The sequence below is a fragment of the Dreissena polymorpha genome, chromosome 1 (assembly GCF_020536995.1).
Source record: "Dreissena polymorpha isolate Duluth1 chromosome 1, UMN_Dpol_1.0, whole genome shotgun sequence".
Taxonomy (NCBI): domain Eukaryota; kingdom Metazoa; phylum Mollusca; class Bivalvia; order Myida; family Dreissenidae; genus Dreissena; species Dreissena polymorpha.
This window is the reverse complement of record NC_068355.1, coordinates 9,899,725-9,919,860: the sequence shown is the minus strand read 5'-3', so window position 1 is coordinate 9,919,860 and position 20,136 is coordinate 9,899,725.

Here is a 20,136-nt window from a genome sequence, read left to right as displayed (position 1 = left end):
ATTAGCATTTTTTTCAAGAACGATTGCCATACCGACTGACGAGTACGGCAACTTTTTGTGGTTAGATAATACTAGATTTCCTTCTGATCATGACATTATCCTATTTAAGAAGTTCTTGTTTTCTTGCAAACGACTATAAATGATTTAAGCTGAAATAACTGAATTGGAACAGTCAAAGCAAATCAGTGGTGTTCAAACAGATTGATAGCTTTCCTAACCTCACACTCCACATAGAAGTAAATCACACTCCACAAAATTGCAAATAAACATAAACAAAACAGCATCGCAATTCATATTAAAACAACAATTAACGATGATATAAATTCGATTAAACGTAGGTTAGATTTAACAAGATAAAAACAAGTCGTTTTTATTTTGTGTGTGAAAATATATTCCATGTTAATTTCCCGCGGCGATAACCGAACATTTACGAGCGAACGCGAAATTTGCTTCTGGCAGCTAATGAGAACTTGATCAGTCTTGATGGTTCTTTCGACGCTACCAGACAGTTTTTCGTTAAATCTGTTACCATACCAAATCTGAAATTTTGGCTATTGCTATAAGGAACACTGATTGCTTATTTGTAAACTTTATTTCACGGAAAAAAAACACGAGCTGTTCGTTTATTTTGAGTTTTTATGAGGCTTTAATACACACCAAGGCAACATAAATGAATTAAGTACATAAGTCATTTGCTGTTATCGGATTGTGAACACCCTCAGTGCTATATGAGGTCAGCTGGGATTGTGGAGGGGGGGGGGATTCTCCTTACTATCCATCCTGTAGGTCTTGGAACTCGGGTTCCTGCTCGTGACGAAGAAGGACAACCACACTAAACCGGAGTAAGGGGTAACGAAGACGAAATACCCAACATAATTCATCAACTATGATTCAAGTCGCCATGCTTACTTAGGGTTTCTTAAGTTCACACGAGCTAAAAACACGCTGTAACATTGTGCGTTATTTTTTGTGTGAATACATTGTACATTTCAAACTCCTTCAGTTAAAAGTATGCTCGGATTGTTATGGATATTGTTTGTTTTTTAAAGTGGCCTTTTCACGTTTCAGTAAATTGGCAAAATATAAAAAAAATCAGAATCGCAAAATTTCGTTGTTGTTCTGTAATTTATGAGGAGACAGTTATACTAAACATTTACAATGCTCTAAAATATGGCAAGCGAAGTGCACATTAATTCCTTAAACCACGGTTTAACAGTTAACTTTATAGTTAAAAGACGTTGAACCCGGGTTCAAAGTGCCGTTTGCACATTAATTCTTTATACCCGGGATCAAGACTTTGAACCACGGTTCAAAGTGTTTCTAAAAATAGATACAGATCTGTTATCTGAGACAACCAATCAGCGGAGCTTAAACCACAACTAGAAAGTAAATGCCGCGACTTCATTTGCCATCTCTTAACTATGGGGTTAAGAGACTTTGAACTTCGGTTCAAAGTCTTAAACTGAGGTTTATAGGCGCGGAATGCACAGTAATTATTTAACAGTTTATTATATAGTTAAGGAACTTTAAACCCGAATTCAAAGTGCCGTTTGCACATTATTTTCTCTCTTAACTATAGGGTTAAGAGACTTTGAACCGCGGTTCAAAGTCTTAAATTGCGGTTCAAAGTCTTAAACTGCGGTTCAAAGTCTTAAACTGGGGTTAAGACGCGCGGAATGCACAATAATTATTTAACAGATAACTATAGCGTTAAGAGACTTTGAACCCGAGTTCAAAGTGCCGTTTGCACATTTATTCCTTAAACCCGAGTTCAAGAGTTTGAACCGCGGTTCAAAGTGTGTCTAAAAATAGATACAAATCTCTTATCTACCTCATTCAGAGACAACCAACCAGCGGAGCTTAAACCACAATTCGAATGCAAATATCACGATTTCATTGGTCGTTTCTTAACTATATAGTTAACTGTTAAACCGTGGTTTAAGACAATAATGTGCACTTCGCTTGCCATACTAAAATATCCTTTAAATGCATCTTTTAACGATTTAAAAACCTGAAAATTATAAAGCGTTGAAACGCGAAACAATTGAATAATTTGGAGAGTTCTGTTGTTGTCGTTTTATTACTACGAGGCGTGCCTATATAAAGTATAAAATGCACCACTCATTGTTTTAGAACGGGTGGCCCAGTGGTTAAAGCGATAGACTTTAACTCCAGGACTTCAGGGTCAGTGGTTCGAGCCATGCAGTTGATGGTTACTTTTGTCTTTCTTTCTTTAATTGTATTATTGCTTTTTTCGCGAGCTTTTTAGATACATGTTTACATTTATCAATATAAAGCATTTAATGCCAAACTTCAATACATGCCAAAATCTGTGAAAAGGCACCTTTAACCAACAGTTGTTTTTTTGTATGATTGACATGTATTTTCATTCCCTCGCAAGAAAAGAACAAAGTAAACGGATACCTTAATAAACAGTCGTGTGTAATGCGTGAAATATTTAATAGACAAAGAAAATATATGGGCCTTCAGTTATTGAATCCATCACCAAATTTGAAATAACAACATAAAGGCTTTGAAAAGATACTTATTTTACTTTTCAACAAGTCATACAGTTTTCAGGCCCTCTACTGGTATATACAGGATACCAGAAACTGAAGTCAGCCCTGACATCTTGTCCCGACTGGGGCCACCGGAAAGACCTTTCCAAGTGTGGGTCCGACTGGGGCCACGTGAAAGACCATTCCAAGTGTGGGTCCGATTCTCCAAGCCAGTACTGTGATGTAATATCATAACATAATATTATGAAGATGAAATTGCAGATAGAAATATGTCTGTTAGTGTTTTAGTTTGATATATTTTTTATGCACCTATCATTTAACGGTTGTATCGGTAGCAAGAGGCTTTATTCCTCCGCAAAGATAGTGACAGACTCGAAGCTTAAACAGAAAACAAGCTGTTCTCCCAAACGTATTTCTGCATGAAATTACTAAATCGGGATGTGCTTTAGACTCGCGCCAGGGATGTGCTTTAGACTCGCGCCAGGGTGTGCTTTAGACTCGCGCCAGGGATGTGCTTTAGACTCGCGCCAGTTGGGATGTGCTTTAGACTCGCGCCAGGGATGTGCTTTAGACTCGCGCCAGGGATGTTTATTATATCGATTAGATGGTAACAAGAAATATCTTTACAAAGATTTTCGGAGATTATCCTGACTTTGAAATAGAGGCAGAAAATTCAATTAAAAACAAAGGTTTATGTTTTATTGTGTCCTTTTTCACTTAAAAGTCGCATATCCATCGCATTACATTGTTTTGAAAGGCACGTTTATAAAATACAAAGAAGTATTCGTAGATGCAAATTTATCTATGTGATATCAAATCATACGTGTCCTCACAAGGTTTATTATGAATTTATATTTTCGTCATCGAAATATATGGTATGTTGCTATTTTATTCGGAGTTTTCTACCCACGCATTCAAGTAACACTGTTTCATCCGCGTTATACGAAAATTTGTCTAATGGCATATGCGGCCAGAGTAGCTTAAGTCAAGCCTTCGCAGTTGCGCAGTATGTTCATGGGCTACGCTTTCCTTTATACAATCAAAGCGCTGAAGGCACTGCAGTTGTTCGCTATTGCATAATCTTAGACGCTACTCAGTTTTCAAAATTATGTTATAGCTTTTATATCGCAAGTTTAAAATGAAAACAACAAATTCAAATTAATAAGAGCGTGTCTTGAAGCACAGGGTGAGATGTGGGTGCACTGTTTATCCTCATATGTATGGTATAGAGATAACTAAGACACATTAACAACAATATGTCTCTTTTTTCGCAATTTGTTGCTGCACTGGCAACCATCTTTAGAATTTTGGTTGCATTGCTAAAGAATAACAAGCCTAGAATCATGTACATGTTGTGTTATGTGTATCTAATAATTTATTTATTTTCTTTAAATAATTGCGCAACAATTTTGCCGACACGACAGACTTTTGATGCATCATGTCTTGTTGTGACCCGGAATGGAATCATTTCCTAGGCCTGATTTATCCACAGTTGCCAATTTGTATTTATGTATAATTGGATTGAGTTGTTTCAAGCATTGTAAAAGCTAGTTTCCCTCCTTTTTAGCCCTATTGTAACCAACTTTTGAAATTGAGTTTCCTGGGCTTAAATCTACTGGCCCTAGGCTAACAGGCAACCTGTAAGTTATTACTCATGTAAGATCTGGCAGTGTATTGAACTTATTCGATTTGCAAGTCTTAATACATTAAAGGGACCTTTTCACGTTTTGGTAAATTGACAAAATTAAACGATTTAATAATTTGGAGAGTTCTGTTGTTGTCGCTATATTTTTTCATACTACGAGGATTGCTTTCAAAAAGTATAAAATAAATCTCTCATTGTATGAGCACGGATGGCCGAGTGGTCTGAACGATAGACTTCTATTCCAAGTTTCAGTGGTTCGAGCCCAGTTGAGGGTAACTTTTTTTGTTTCTTTAATTCTATTCTTGTTTTTTATGGAGCTGTTAAGATCCAATGTTTACATTTATCAATATTAAGCATTGAATGACAAACTGTGAAAAGCTCCATTGTAGATGTTTACTAAAAATGCCGCAAGGTAAAAATTTAGAACTCATTGGTTGTTTATTTGATTTAAAAGTGATTTTGTTTATTTGCCTTGTCAGCAAGGTTACTTTGAAGTTATTATCACTTTGATCTTCTTTTTTTCCAATCATTTTAAGAAAAGATAATTTAAGCTTCATTTTGGGAAAACATGGCTTTATGCATATGCATAAATTGTCACCCCAGTACCAGAGACTCTCTTTATACGAAAAACACCATAAAATCATAAAGTGTCTTCATTGATTAGCTTGTGCGTACTGCACAGGCTAATCAGTGGGCACGGGACACCACTTATTTGTCACGCATTAAGCCCCGTTTATCTGAACGCAACCAATATGTGCAGATTTCAATGACAAACTGGTCAATGTCGTCGAACAAGCTGTTAAACACTATTGATTTCATGCACACACTCACTGTATGCAGTGTGCCAGTGGTGAAGTATAAACAGGCTAAGCAGTGTGCACAGGCAGATGCGGGGGTTATCGTTCTTAGCGTAGTTAAGAGCAGACCGACTTGCAAAACTTGCTCGCAAGCGAACAACTAAAAACGCAGGTTTTGTTGGTATCTTCTGAGTATCCTCATATCCCGAGGATTTAGTAATATCCTAACAAGACTGTGTGGATGCACAGGCTTGCTGGATTAACGTCGACAGCATACTGCAAAAGACCCGATTCCGCATGACGTGGTACTTCAACAATCTCATAACGTCTTGTAAATAGAACATCAAACCACAATAGTTTCTGATTGCACATTGAAGTCACCCTGTGATATTTAAAGCATACTTGCAAATTCAGTTACCCATTCTTGCTTGCAGAAAAGATTTTCAAACAGTATGACCGCGGACTTCACACATGTGTGGCTAGATAATTTAACGGTTTCCCTTTTATCATAGACGCTATTCTATTTCGTAGGTTTTGTCTCATAGTATAAGACAAATGATTGGTTTTGATTCACGTATTTCCATTATATTCGTTTTATTCGATATCTTGAAACCAATTTTTTGTTATAAGCAAAAGGCCTTTATTGATAGTACATTATATCTTCCCCTAACGATTTACTGACCCAGAAACTCCGACCCTGAAAGAATTTGGGGAATTGGGAATGGAACTTACCGGAAATGCATAATTGTTACTAGGCAAAATGTGTATCTAAGTTTCGTATGAGCTGAGAGAGTTGTCCGCATAACCCTACACTGAGCAGTGTTACATCCTGAATTACAAAGACGCAGTGATAATGCTTATGTTCCGGGGGACTATGCTCAAATCAGCTAATGTAATTAATGGAGTGCATTGATTCGGGTCTGTTGGTGCTTTGTAAGCGTCATCTAAGGTGAAAAGATGAGTTTAACAGCTACGTCGAAAAATCATATGTTTGTTTCGTGTTTGTGTTACTTATTTACGCGGATTAAAACGGTGTGTTACAGACTGTCGCCGGAATGTTAATTATATAGATATAACAATAAGAAGTTCAAAATAGACGTGTACTTTTTGCATTAAGTATTGTTTGACATGTATATGTGGTTTTTAGTTATCCCATGTGGCTGAAGATTTGAGTCGCCTGATCCAGTATGTTTCTCGAAGCTTACGTGTTTCGTGTCAATAATACTATTATAGTGGATAAGAACAAGAACCGCTCTCCTGATAGAGTCTCTGACGTTTCAATGTTTTTAATATGTAATGTTATATCGACATGAACATGAAAATACCCGTTTATCTTATCAGTGAAATTTTGCATTAAACACTCATTACTTTATTTAAAAGTTTATACATGCACGTGCATTAAAGCAGAAAATTTGTGTTACCCTTGGTTCACTTATTTGGCCTCGGCTAGAATTCTTGATGTGTATGTTCGTCTTAATAATACGTTTTAGTTTAATCTACATCAATGCATAAACGATGAGACATTACAGTCAAACGATTTATTAAGGCATTGGTGTGCTGCAGGTTGTCTCTTCCAAGAGAAAGTATGGTCATGCCGCGTAATGCTCTTCCTATGAATCACTATGACTGTTCATTGTCATGTGTTCAATATTAATGAATTTCAGTTGACTCCGATAGTTTTATGCTCCACTGGCCAAAGGCCAGCGGGGCTTATGGCATGGTCCTGTGTCCGTCGTGTGTGCGTGCGTGCGTGCGTCCGTGCGTGCGTGCGTTAACTTTTTCTTAAAACATCTTCTTCTCCTAAACTACTGGTCCAATTCTGATAAAATTTCTAAGGAATGTTCCTGTGGTGAACCTCTTTCAAATTTGTACAAATGATGCCCCTGGGGTCAAATTTGACTTTGCCCCTGGGGGTCAAAAAAAGGAAAATTTGCTTATATAAGGCCTATTTTGTGCAAACTTTATAAATCGTCTTGTCAAGAACCATTTGGGCCTAGGGCTACCAAACTTGGTATGTAGTGACATTTTATAGTCCTCTACCAAGTTTGTTCAAATTATGCCCCTGGGGTCAAATTTGACCCTTCCCCGGGGGGTCAAAAAATTGAAAATTTGCTTATATAAGGCCTATTTTGTGCAAACTTTATAAATCTTCTTGTCCATAACCGTATGGCGTAGGGCTACCAAATTTGGTATGTAGTGACATCTTACTGTCCTCTACCAAGTTTGTTCAAATTAAGCCCCTGGGATCAAATTTGACCCTACCCCGGGGGGGGTAAAAAAATTGAAAATTTGCTTATATTAGGCCTATTTTGTGAAAACTTTAAAAATCTTCTTGTCCATAACCATTGGGCCTAGGGCTACCAAATTTTGTATGTATAGTGACATCTAATAGTCCTCTACCAAGTTTGTTCAAATTATGCCCCTGGGGTCAAATTTGACCCCGCCCTGGGGGGTCAAAAAATCGAAAATTTGCTTATATAAGTCCTATTTTGTGCAAACTTTAAAAATCTTCTAGTCAATAACCGTATGGAATAGGGCTACCAAATTTGGTATGTAATGACATCTTATAGTCCTCTACCAAGTTTGTTCAAATTAAGCCCCAGGGGTCAAATTTGACCGTTCCCCAGGGGTCACAAAATTGAACATATGCTTATATTGGGCCCATTTTGTGCAAACTATAAAAATCTTCTTGTCCATAACCATTGGGCCTATTTCTATCAAATTTGGTAGGTAGTGACATCTAATAGTTCTCTACTTAGTTTTTTCAAATTATGCCCCTGGGAACAAATTTGACCTTGCCCCAGGGGTCACAAAAATGAACATATGCTTAAATAAGGCCTATTTTGTGCAAACTTCAAACATCTTCTTGTTCTTAATTATAGAGCCTAGGGCTACTAAATTTGGTATGTTGTGATATCTAATAGTTCTCTACCAAATTTGTTCAAATTATTCCCCAGGGCTTAAATTTGACCCTGTCCCGGGAGGTCGCAAAACTGAACATTTGACGTTTACCAGGGGAGATTACTGCGGCCGTGTGGCTGTGACCAACAACAACAACAACATCTTGTAAACATGAGATAAAACCCTGTCATTTAGTGCCATTTTAGATCAGATGGTGACTGCTTACAAAGGAATTGAAGTAAGAACATGTGTTCTGAATGTTTTTCTTATAAACTGAAAAAAGTCGGGATTTATTTAAATATGTCGAAAGTGACCATATATCCGGATAAAAATTTTCGGATGACATGTTTATTTAATGTCTTTTTTGTAGTGTTTAAACCAGTTTAATAATATATTATTGATTTTAAAACACAACTTCCATGAACATAATTATTTCCATAAAAGTCAATATATGATTCTGCATTGTAAACTCAAACTTTGTATCCAAGAGAAGGTGTTGGAATTAATGAAGTGCAATGTTCTTAACTGTCTATATGCTGCTTTTTAATAACTAATGATTCATTGTTCCATTTGTGAATTGTGACTCATGAATTGTGGAGATATGATTGTCAATTGCCCAACGATCTATATAAATTTCTGATCATTTTATAATTTTCTTAATATAAGTTATGAATTGATCTTAGAAGTCATATGTATTACTTAATTAAATACATTTATAAATATAAGATATAATCTTTAGATTATCATAATATTCTTAGGCCTGTTGGTCTAAGGGATGTGTGGGTTGTTAATTATATGTATGCCCCTCTTCGAAGAAGAGTGTGTTTATTGTTTTGCACATGTCGGTCCGTCCGTCATCTGTATGTCCGTCCACCAGATGGTTTCTGGATGATAACTCAAAAACGCTTAGGCCTAGGATCATGACACTTCAAAGGTACATTGATCATGACTCGTAGATGACCCCTGCTGATTTTGAAGTCACTAGGTCAAAGGTCAAGGTCACGGTGACCCGAAATAGTAAAATGTTTTCAGAATGATAACTCAAGAACGCTTATGCCGATGATCATGAAACTTGATAGGTACATTGATCATGACTCGCAGATGAACCCTATTGATTTTCAGGTCACTAGGTCAAAGGTCAAGGTCACGGTGACCGGAAATAGTAAAATGGTTTCCGGATGATAACTCAATAACGTTTTATGCCTAGGATCATGACACTTCATAGTTGCATTGATCATGATTCGCAGATGACCCCTATTGATTCTCAGGTGAAAGGTCAATGTCACTGTGACCCGAAATAGTAAAATGTTTTCTGGATGATAACTCAAGAACGCTTATTCCTAGGATCATGAAACTTCATAGGTACATGGATCATGACTCGCAGATTACCCCTATTGATTTTCAGGTCACTAGGTCAAAGGTCACGGTGACTCAACTTAGAAAAATGGTTTCCGGATTATAACTCACGAACACTTACGCATAGGATCATGAAACTTCATAGGTACATTTATCATGACTCGCAGATGACCCCTATTGACTTTCAGGTCACTAGGTCAAAGGTCAAGGTCACGGTGACTTCACACACAAAAATGGTTTCCGGATGATAACTAAAGAAAACTTACGCCTAGGATCATGAAACTTCATAGGTACATTAATCATGACTCACAGATGGACCCCTATTGATTTTCAGGTCACTAGGTCAAAGGTCAAGGTCACAGTGCCAAAAAATGTATTCACTCAATGGCTGCCACTACAACTGACAGCCCATATGGGGGGCATGCATGTTTTACAAACAGCCCTTGTTTGAGATGATTCTTTACAAAGAAAGATGCTACTATTGTATTTGTTATAAATGTGTGAAAGGCTCTAAGAAGGAACCAGAGATTATTAACCCTTTACCAAACACCAACAGGATTTTACGGGTTTATAGCTGACGACTATATAAAAAATTATGATAAAATGAGAAATTGCTCAAGATGAGCAATTTCTCCTTTTATCACAATAATTTCTACCCTACCTGATTATTTCCTTAATATTCCATTACAATTTAATTTTCGTCTGCAACCTTTTTCAAATTGGGAAAGTTCAAAATGTGTCGTTTGGTAAAGGGTTAAGGCATTTTGATTCCTACGGGTCTTGTTCAAATCAAATGCGTGTACTTGATCTTCAGCATCTAAAAATATGTTAAATAGAAAGAACGACAATATCTTTTGGAGAGATAAATGTACCTACGTTATAAGCAACGGGACTGTGCTTCAAAGAAACAAATCCCGGGCTTTTTAGTCTGTTTAGTTAACACGGTAGTAACTTTTTCCATATATTAAAATGCTCACCCTTCCAACTTTAAGAGCCCAATGGGACGAGGGATAGACAGAGAAAGTCACATGCTTGAGTACATTTCAACCCATGCGCATTGCGCGTTTGTTTCGCATAAAAAAACAGTGGAGCGATACAGGGCCATCATGGCCCTCTTGTTTGTTTTATTTTCCGTTAAAGGGGCCTTTTCACAGATTTTCGCATGTATTGAAGTTTGTGATTAAATGCTTTATATTTATAAATGTAAACATTAAATCTTAAAAGCTCCAGTAAAAAATCAAAAACAAAATTTAAAAAAAGGGGAAAAAAAGTAGCCCGTAGCAGGGCTCGAACCAGTGACCCCCGGAATCCTGATGTAAAATCGCATTAGCCAACTGGGCTATCCTGCCAAACATACATAAGTTGCGTATTTTATACGTTATATAAGCAATCGTCGTAGTTTCACAAATTTAAACGACAACAGTAGAACTCTCCAAATTATTCAATCGTTTCGCGTTGCAACGCTTTATAATTTTTAGGTTTTTAAATCGTCAAAAGATGCATATAATGGCTATATTAGACCATGGCAAATGTTCAGTTACTAGTATACTGTTTCCTCACAAATATCATAACAAAACCGAAAATTTGCGAATTTGAAACAACTTTTTTCAATTTTGTCAATTTACCAAACTTTAAAAAGATCCCTTTAAGGATGTGCTTATAAAATCTGAAATGTGAGATGCGCTGATATGGTGAATATTTTTACTGTCACATCGCCACATCGCATTTTGTGTTGTATGCCCCACACTGATATGTTCTTCAGTTGGAGTGCTTGAAACAACTGCAACATAATCTCTCAATACGGGCATGCGCAAATTGCAGGACATTCCACCTTGACCGCTTGCTTCTTCTAGCATTTCGTAAGGAGTTGCACTCTTGAGTCTCTCAATATTGGCACTGTCACGTTATGAATTTGAAAAATCAACTTACGTAGCTGAATCAAAATAAATTGACACTGGTTCCATTCCATAAATTGTAGAAAACACAACAAAGGCTAAACAGTTTTGGATTACTTAAGTACTTACGTATGGCGTGTAAGCTATAGAACTTAGGTTTGCTTACAGGTCGTAATTTTAAGTTGAAAAATGTACAACGTGATTGTTTGATATCTAGTTGTTGTTCTAGTACAGAAGATTAAATTAACATTTTACGCTTATTGATCCACGTATAATGAAACTGCAATTCCGCAATAAACGTATTTGTGTTTCCCAATGAAATTTTCACTGTTTACATCACTTGAATGATAACTAGCATACTTGCATATTCGGTGAGATTCAGACATGATACGGGCAAAAGCCCGCGAAGCGGACGTCGACCGTTCATACATATGGAAATTTAGACATAAAAATATACATAGGGATGCATCTCAAAAAAAATTGTCATGCGACATATATTTTCGCGATGCAATTATCTCCCTTGTATACTTATCTTGTCCATGTTCGGCCTCCATTTGTTTAGCTGCGAATTTTGTGATCCGATTAATTCAATATCTTTAAGTTATTATTATCCTCACAAACCAATAAATTAAACTTTATAAAAAATTGATTCGCTGAATTTATGAACATCGGCGTTGATTTCGAGCTCTTAAATTTTTAAGGGGAGCTAACCACTGCGCATACTGCGTCCGGTGTTAACTTGTCAGAATTCGTGACGCATTTTCCATTCGCTCTCAGACAGCAGTTTTTACGTGTGATCATGGGAAATATTCTGGTGAGTTGTGGTTGTAATCCATCAAAAACACATTTATTCACAAAATTTAACGATATTCCGATTTAACTTTTTAGTCTTTTACTTATGTAAACGTATTTACAACGCGTCTGCTCGCACTTTGCCGATATCCAAGAGGTTACATATCACAATATAAAGTTGAGGCCTTAAAACAAAAAAATCTTATACCGTTGGATTTTTGTACCCAAATCTTTCGTAACAAATCGCCCAGATTCGAAATCAAAAGCAAACCCAAGACATGTATAAATTGTCTGCATCATTCATCAAATTTTAAGATATTTGTTGGTTTTCCGTTTTTAGAAGCTGTTCTGTCAAGGCAAGAGCTGGGCATCACACGAGCCATTCTATCAAGCAACACTGACAGTTTTGGTTTCCACAAATCAACAAAGGAGGGATTCCTGAACTATCAAAGTTTCCAAGCTATACACACGGTTATTAGCTGTGGTGATCTTATGTATTGGTTCTGTTGGGTTACTTGGATGGAACATGTGTGAACTTTTATAGAACTTTGAAAAGTCTATATCTGCTTATCTATTAACAAAAATCAGCTATGGCATTATACGATCAGATGTGCAAACATTGTCAAGGGTTGTTAAATTTACAATTTGAAGGCAATTATGCTGAAGAAATTTGAAGGTTCCCATGCACATTTAGTCTGTATATAGACAAGTGTCTGCCAATAAATATCAAACTATTAATACAAAACTTTCCACAAGTATGTAAACGCACTAAATACCTGTTGTGATCATTTTTAATAAGATAGTGTAATTCTAAACAGTAGGAAATAGCTTGTTTAGTTAATGCATAATGCCATTAGTATGATTTCCTTTCTATTGTGTAATTAATAAATTGGTTGTTACTTGTTGTTCCATGATAAATGTTTTATGCGCTAGTAAATGACCAGCATTGTTTATTTTGTAAAAGGTCATAAAATGTTACTTCATTGATTCCACAGTTTTTTTTTTGTATCTCCACACAATACCACATACCGTTCTATATATGTACTGAATATATAGATATACTAACATCATATACATGCTTCTGCTAGAGACTGACATATAAATAAGCTCATATGATTACTGATAATCTATGCTTTATTGTATGTGTTATATGAATGTTAAATAAAAAAATATTAATGATATTACATTATGTTTATTTGCATTCAAATTGTAACTATACAGCTACAAACTAAGTGTATGCAGTTAAGACTGTGATTTATGAATTGCTACAAAATGGCTAGTTTTTAGTGGCGACAAAATTTAAATTATTCGACAATAGTTTGCAAAATAAAAATAGAACCCTGCAAAATACCTGTATTTATGAACTATTTTAATTGCAAAACAAGTATGCTGTCTTTCTGTTCCACATAATTATACATTGATAAATTTTTTTTAATCCTGTCAATCAAAATTGATTTGACATATCACATTATTTTGATTATTTCAAATCTGTATATGCTAAATTCAACTGCTTAAGCAAGCTTAAGTTGAATTGAGACATTTGCTGAAATAAACTGTTTCCTGGGTAGGACCAGTACTTAGTTTCTTTAGGGTGATCTAAAGAACGCTCCCACTTAAGGGATCATTACAGAGACCCCCCATTGACTTATATCCACTACCGCAGCCATCGAACCAGCAGAAAATCCTGTGACTAGAAAACACACACAATTTTAAGATGATCTATCCTAAAGCTAGGAACATTTTAAGATTGATTTTTTTGGATGCTTTACTTTATTATTGAAACAACTATACTATTTTGAACACAATAATGTCCATATATTTATTAAAAATACATGGTTATCAAAAAAGCTTTTGCCCGTAAATTAGGTAGCACCTATAATCATATTATTATTGATTCTTCTCTCGGCACATAAGTTGCATCTATGCGTTGAGGTTCAATCTGAATGACATACGTATTTTTCAATGTGAAAATAAAAGTATGAAATATTATTTTTTTAAATTTCGAGTAAAATGGTGTAGATCAGAAACGATTTAGCCATTTCTCTTTTTCCATACTTTCGTTTCAGTTTTGTTTTTTTGCCGAAAACACTGTACATTGTTTACCATGTGGATTTTGAAATGACAATTGAAACGCATAAAACGCAGAATTATTTTCAGAAAATACATCTGTTTTGGGAGCGTGATTTTGTAAACATTTGCAAGCATGCGACATTGTTAATCAGAAGAGCATTGTGGGTATTGACATGCATTTAAACCAATCTCTTGCACGACGGTTACATTACATTCACCTCTGTGTTGGTCTCAGAACGGACTATTGTTATGAGGTTACGCATGCGCAATTACTTTCCTTCTATATTACATATAAAATAGTTGAAGTTCGATATCATTTTTACCATGATCAAGTGCATACCCACTATATCATCATACATCATTGGAAAGATAAATGCATAATCTTTACATCATTGGAAAGATAAATGCATAATCTTTTGAAAAAATGCATGTCATTAAATTCTATGTGTGCTAACTCAAAATATTTACCTTAGAATAGGCAAACCGGTTTTGACAGCTGTGCAGACAACCATTTTGGGCTCAAATAGTATGACCTACTTTCAAAGCCGGGAACCATCAACACAAAAAGTAGAGCACAAAAATGGCTTATTTTCTTATTGCTTACAAATATACCTTTAAGTTGATACCAAAACTAACCATTTTAAATTTATTTTACAAATCCTAGGCAGCATGCACTCAACAATGTGTGCTAAGAATCAAGGTGACTGTAACCCTAAAAACAGGAGTTCCGGTTTGGGGTCATGTGGCCTATGAAAGCGTCTCATTCATATCATGATCATTCCAAGCGTTCATCATCAGGGTTACAGTATACTAAACAATCTCTTGCACGACGGTTACATTACATTCACTGCATTAAAGAAAACCATCTCATACCATGATATCTTATATCAGTCTTAATTCATTATCATAAAATTGATATGTTTTTTTTTATGTTAAGAATCTTACAAACATACACACGTCGAAGCAATTCCTAACGTCACTCAATAAAAATTATGTTCAATTGTTTACATTTGTGAAGTGCGTGGAATGAAAATGATTCCATCTGCGTAAATGGGCAATAAAATAGTTCCAAAGAGTTGCATTAAAACTCGCAAGTTTTTGCACGATTTATCGTACATTTTAAAGTCATATTTCTTAATTTAATGCATGCAATCTTAAATATCCAATCAAATATGCATTGAATGCGTTTGTTCGGTTTTACCTATTTTATAGGCAAAATGGCAAGCTGAGCATTTCGCAGAGTTGTATGTGAGAGCAAGGAACGACAACTCTGCGTGGAGATTGGCATTTAAACATCGGTCAAAACAAAGGTAGAAACAAGACCGGTTAGGACAAGACGATAGAACATGAGCTTAAAAGAGTTTAATCGGATACTACAGTTTACAGTCGACCATCAATATTTCATTTAAATGTGTCAGATATCATTGATTTTAAAAGGCAGAAGCCCATTCTTCTACACGTTTAAGGAAAGTTTACTTTCATTTGTTCAATCTTATACAAATGTAATACAAAATGTCATTTCAACAATGTATTGTTCAGGTTTATTTAAGTACTAGTGTATTATTTGAAAAAGTGCAGTTTAAAAAAATCTTAATGATGAATAATTGTTGGTACGGGGTGCATATATTTATTTCCTTTCGTGTTGTTTTTAAATTTCCTTTATTTTATTGACATATCAATCATGAGTATCTATTTCATGTAAATTAAAAGTTTGATGTTAAGGGACCTTTTCACAGATTTTGGCTTGTATTGAAGTTTGTCATTAAATGCTTTATATTGATAAATGTGATCAAATGATCTAAAAAGCTCCAGGTTAAAAAAAAACAAGAATAAAATTGAGGAAAAAAATGTAACCCTCAACTGGGCTCGAACCACTGACCCATGGAGAAAGAGTATAACGCTAGACCACTCGACCGCCAGTGCTCATACAATGGGTTATGTATTTAATACTTTATATAAGCAATCCTCGTAGTGTCACAAAATATAACGACAGCAACAGAACTCTCCAAATTATTCAATCGTTTCGCGTTGCAACGCTTTATAATTTTCATGTTTATAAATCGTCAGAAGATGCATACAATGGATATTTTAGAGCATGGTAAATGTTCAGTATTACTGTTTCATCACAAATATGATGACTAAAATGAAAATTTGCTAATCTGAAACAATTTTATTTTTAATTTTGTTAACTTAACAAAACGTAAAAAGGTCATTTTTCTTGATTATTTCGTAAGATCTTTGTGGTGGTTTATTTGCCGATCCAAACGGTTAACCAGTACTAGAATAAAACATAAATAAAGCAAGATTTTTCGAACCTAAAACTTAAAAATCGGTAAATGAATTTTCATGAGTAATCATTCAAATCTTAACCTATTTTGCGATCAAATTAATGCGTTATTAAAGAACACAAAATATTTGATCAAATCGGTTAATTTTTACTTACGAACTAATGCTTAACCGCGACATCTACAATATTATACAGTTAGTTATTTTACGTACTCGGCAACTGAGTCTGGACTGGAGCAACAGGGCATTTGGAATCCACAGGAACACATTGGTACGCCCCATTGCTGTTTGCTGTCTTTAAACACAAAAAACAAAACTTTTGACCGCAACGGCAAGTCATCTGATTGCATCCTTCGTTGTGCTCAATTAAAATCCAACATCCCGGACAGGCGCGAATCGCAGGACTCTCCACGCCAGCCACTTGAATCTTCCAGCATTCCCGCAGAATACTCAATCTTGAGTCCTCACCCGAGTGGGTCATTGGTTTCTAACTCGACTTGCTCTTCTTTAACAAGAACAGCGCAGCAAATCTGTCGAAGTGCTTCAGTCGGTAGAACAATGAATCGATTGACGGAGAAACGTGTTAAGGTTTAGTTCCCCTTCTTGCCTTTGAACAGAGATCAAAGAGTAGAATAGAACAATGTAATTTTGTTAAAAAGGTATCGTCGTAAAGTTATATCTTTGCAAACAAGAATATATACTGTCAACGATATCTTGCACAGATATTAATAACGAAGACTGAAAATGCACGTTCTTTGACATCGAAAATAAACGATATTTCACATTCAGTATTCGTCAACATGTCAAAACATTTTAAGCAGTGGCGTAGCCACACTCCAATTTTAGCCGAGGCAGTATCCAGAGGGGATAATCACGTGACAAACAAGATGGCGACGTCCAAACCGAGGAAGGTATTTTTCGTCGTTTTATACCCTGTATTACTTGTAAAAAAAATTAATTCCGCTCACTTTCCAGTCATATTAGGAAGAAAGTTAATGGCTTTTATTTCACAGTAATATTCGCTCTATATCTCGACTTTACTCTTTGCGAAAAATTTTAGCGGGATGACCTAATTAGGGCTCCACTAAGAAAATGTGCGGGGAGAAAAGTCGAGATATAAAGCGAATTTAAATACGAAATAAACTATAATCTGGTGCGTTTTAAAGCCGATTTAAACCACATTTTATACCTAAATAATCGGAATCGTTGACGCTACATATGACCTATTAGTATCAATAAAGTTAACACACAAAAAATAAGTTTATTGTCAATTTTAGATTATGTTACCATAAACGGTGTTTGAAGTGACAATGATGTAACAACTTTAGCTACAGAAAAATAGTCATATAATTCTTTTGAAGTCAGATAGAAAAAGAAAAAATTGAGACGCAGCTCTCTCATACAAGCCATAATATGTATGTGGATAAAAGAATGTGCTTTATATATTTATTATTGAATACTTAAATAAAATAGATCTACCCTGTAATATAAAAAATCTATACATCAAACATTTAAGTGAATAATGTTTCATGAATTGTGAATAACTTTTTCACTGTCTCAACATCTTTTATTATTCTTCAACTTTGAAATATCAATCTTATTGAACGCTAATTCAACTCTCCTGTCTAAAGTCGAATCCAACATTTGAAGAGTTTCAAGTTATTAAATTGAAATAATTATCTACCTCAACATGAATCAATTGTACTCAATGATATTATTTGTTTGTGAATATTATAGTGCCTAAATTTCATTAAATTGCCTCAATTTTTTACATACATTGTAGATTTTGTTCTTTCACATAAATATTCCTTTATTTTCCTTGAAATCTCAACATTGATCTGCAAATTTTAGCCGTGCCTCAGCGTAACTACGACGCTATTCTTTTTGGCGTTCCATGATGCCTTAATCGAATGCTTGTGAAACACGTTTTTTTATGACTGCCAAAATTAAGAATTGCTGTGAGCAATAGAACAGGCAATATGCCCACATACCTATAGTTACAGCAGTAATTGAAAACTCAATTACCTGATTTAAAACGTCTAGTCCCCTTTCAGAATAAATTCCGTCAGCTATGTTTTAAACTGAATGTTAATATGAGAGAGTGGATTAAACTATTTTCAGGAAATGAACATGTTTCGTTATCAGTGACATTTAGAACGCTAATGCGCGCATAACACTGTATCAGCGTCCGGTGTAGTTTCACTTTCTAATCTTAGTTCATATATGATAACATAACCTGATCGAACTTAGCGCTAAATAAATCAAAGCGCTGAAGGTACCTCATTGTTGTAATCTGGACGCAACTCGCTTTTCAAAATTAATTGTTTGGGCATTGCAATTTTAAAAAATTGCATAACACTTTCGATAAGTTTATTTCGAAGTTGTCTTGACACAAATATCGGCAATGCTAGTTTAGTTTTCAGAAGCATGGTCGAGTATGTATGTTATCGAGTTAACCGTTATTATTCGCACGTCAGTTAACACGGGTTTTCCACTTATTATTATCAGGCGCAAACACAACTTTACTAATTCTTATTATGTCTTATCTTCGAACGAGAGTGACCCCAAATCTTTTGTACATATTCACAATTTCATACAAATGTAAACAATTGTATGTACCTTGTGATCAGTTGAATTCCGACTAAGGTCAATTATTTGTAAATCGCACATTTCTGAATATTTGTCTGACATTAATTAAATTTGTTGACACAATCCAGTTAAATTCATAGAAATCACATATATGATACAATGCCCTCGGAACGCACTTTGGTGTTAACATTATTTTGGTATCTAACCCCATAGTGCTTTCGATATTTGGTGAAAGCGCTTGTTATATAAAAGTGATTTGCAAAGGTAAATCGTTTTGATCATCCTCTCCTATTTCTTCCTCCTTTCACTCCCAATTTAAATAACAGAACATAATAATAATCCCCATCATCAGCATCACCGCCACAATCATCGTCGTCATGGTCATCTTCGTTATTACTATTCGTCATTACCAAAATCATCAGTCTTATTATGAAATCAATATGATAAAAGTCCAAAAATTGGACGTAATCTACCCATTCAAATCGACCTCATATTTATAAGAGTATATTATCATCAACGAGATACACCATTAACCTGTATATCTAACGACAGCATATCACACATTCAGTTATTCTTTAGCAAATAAGTACAAATATACTCGAAAAGTGAAGTGTTTTACCACGTGTCATTTTTAATAGACGTTACTGAAAAGCGCATACAAGTAAACGTAATTTATAACAAAAAATCGAAGGACAAAAAATATATAAGTGGTGGACAAACACGGTCATAATTTCGGAGTCTTATATAGTTTAATAAACGTTACTCGATGTCAATGATCTATGCATGAAAAAAATGTTTTATTTACTTAAATTGTCCGAAGTTCTTCTTCTTCTTCTTCTTCTTCTTCTTCTTCTTCTTCTTCTTCTTCTTCTTCTTCTTCTTTATCTTCTTATTCTGATACAGCACTCTTCAAAATATAAGATTTTGTGCCGGCGCCTATTGGACAGGTGTGAAAACTGTACAAAAGGTCCTAAATTGTGTGTTAGGTTTAAAATTATTTACATTGTAGGTGTTTACAAGTGAATAAGAGGAACAATGACGGCCACATGAGTAAGATTTTTAAAACTTCCACTGTTGCTGCCTCATGTATGTGGGGAGGTAGTGACTTCGATTGTATTACTGATACTGTATTACGGAAGAATGATAATTTATATGTTTTTTTAATTTGTATGTATCTAAAACAATCGTTACTGCTGAATCTGGATCGGCGGTCGACAGGAACAAGGAGACCATCTAGAGGAATGATGGCAACTACTAGTATGTGGTGAATAATTTTATATAACATG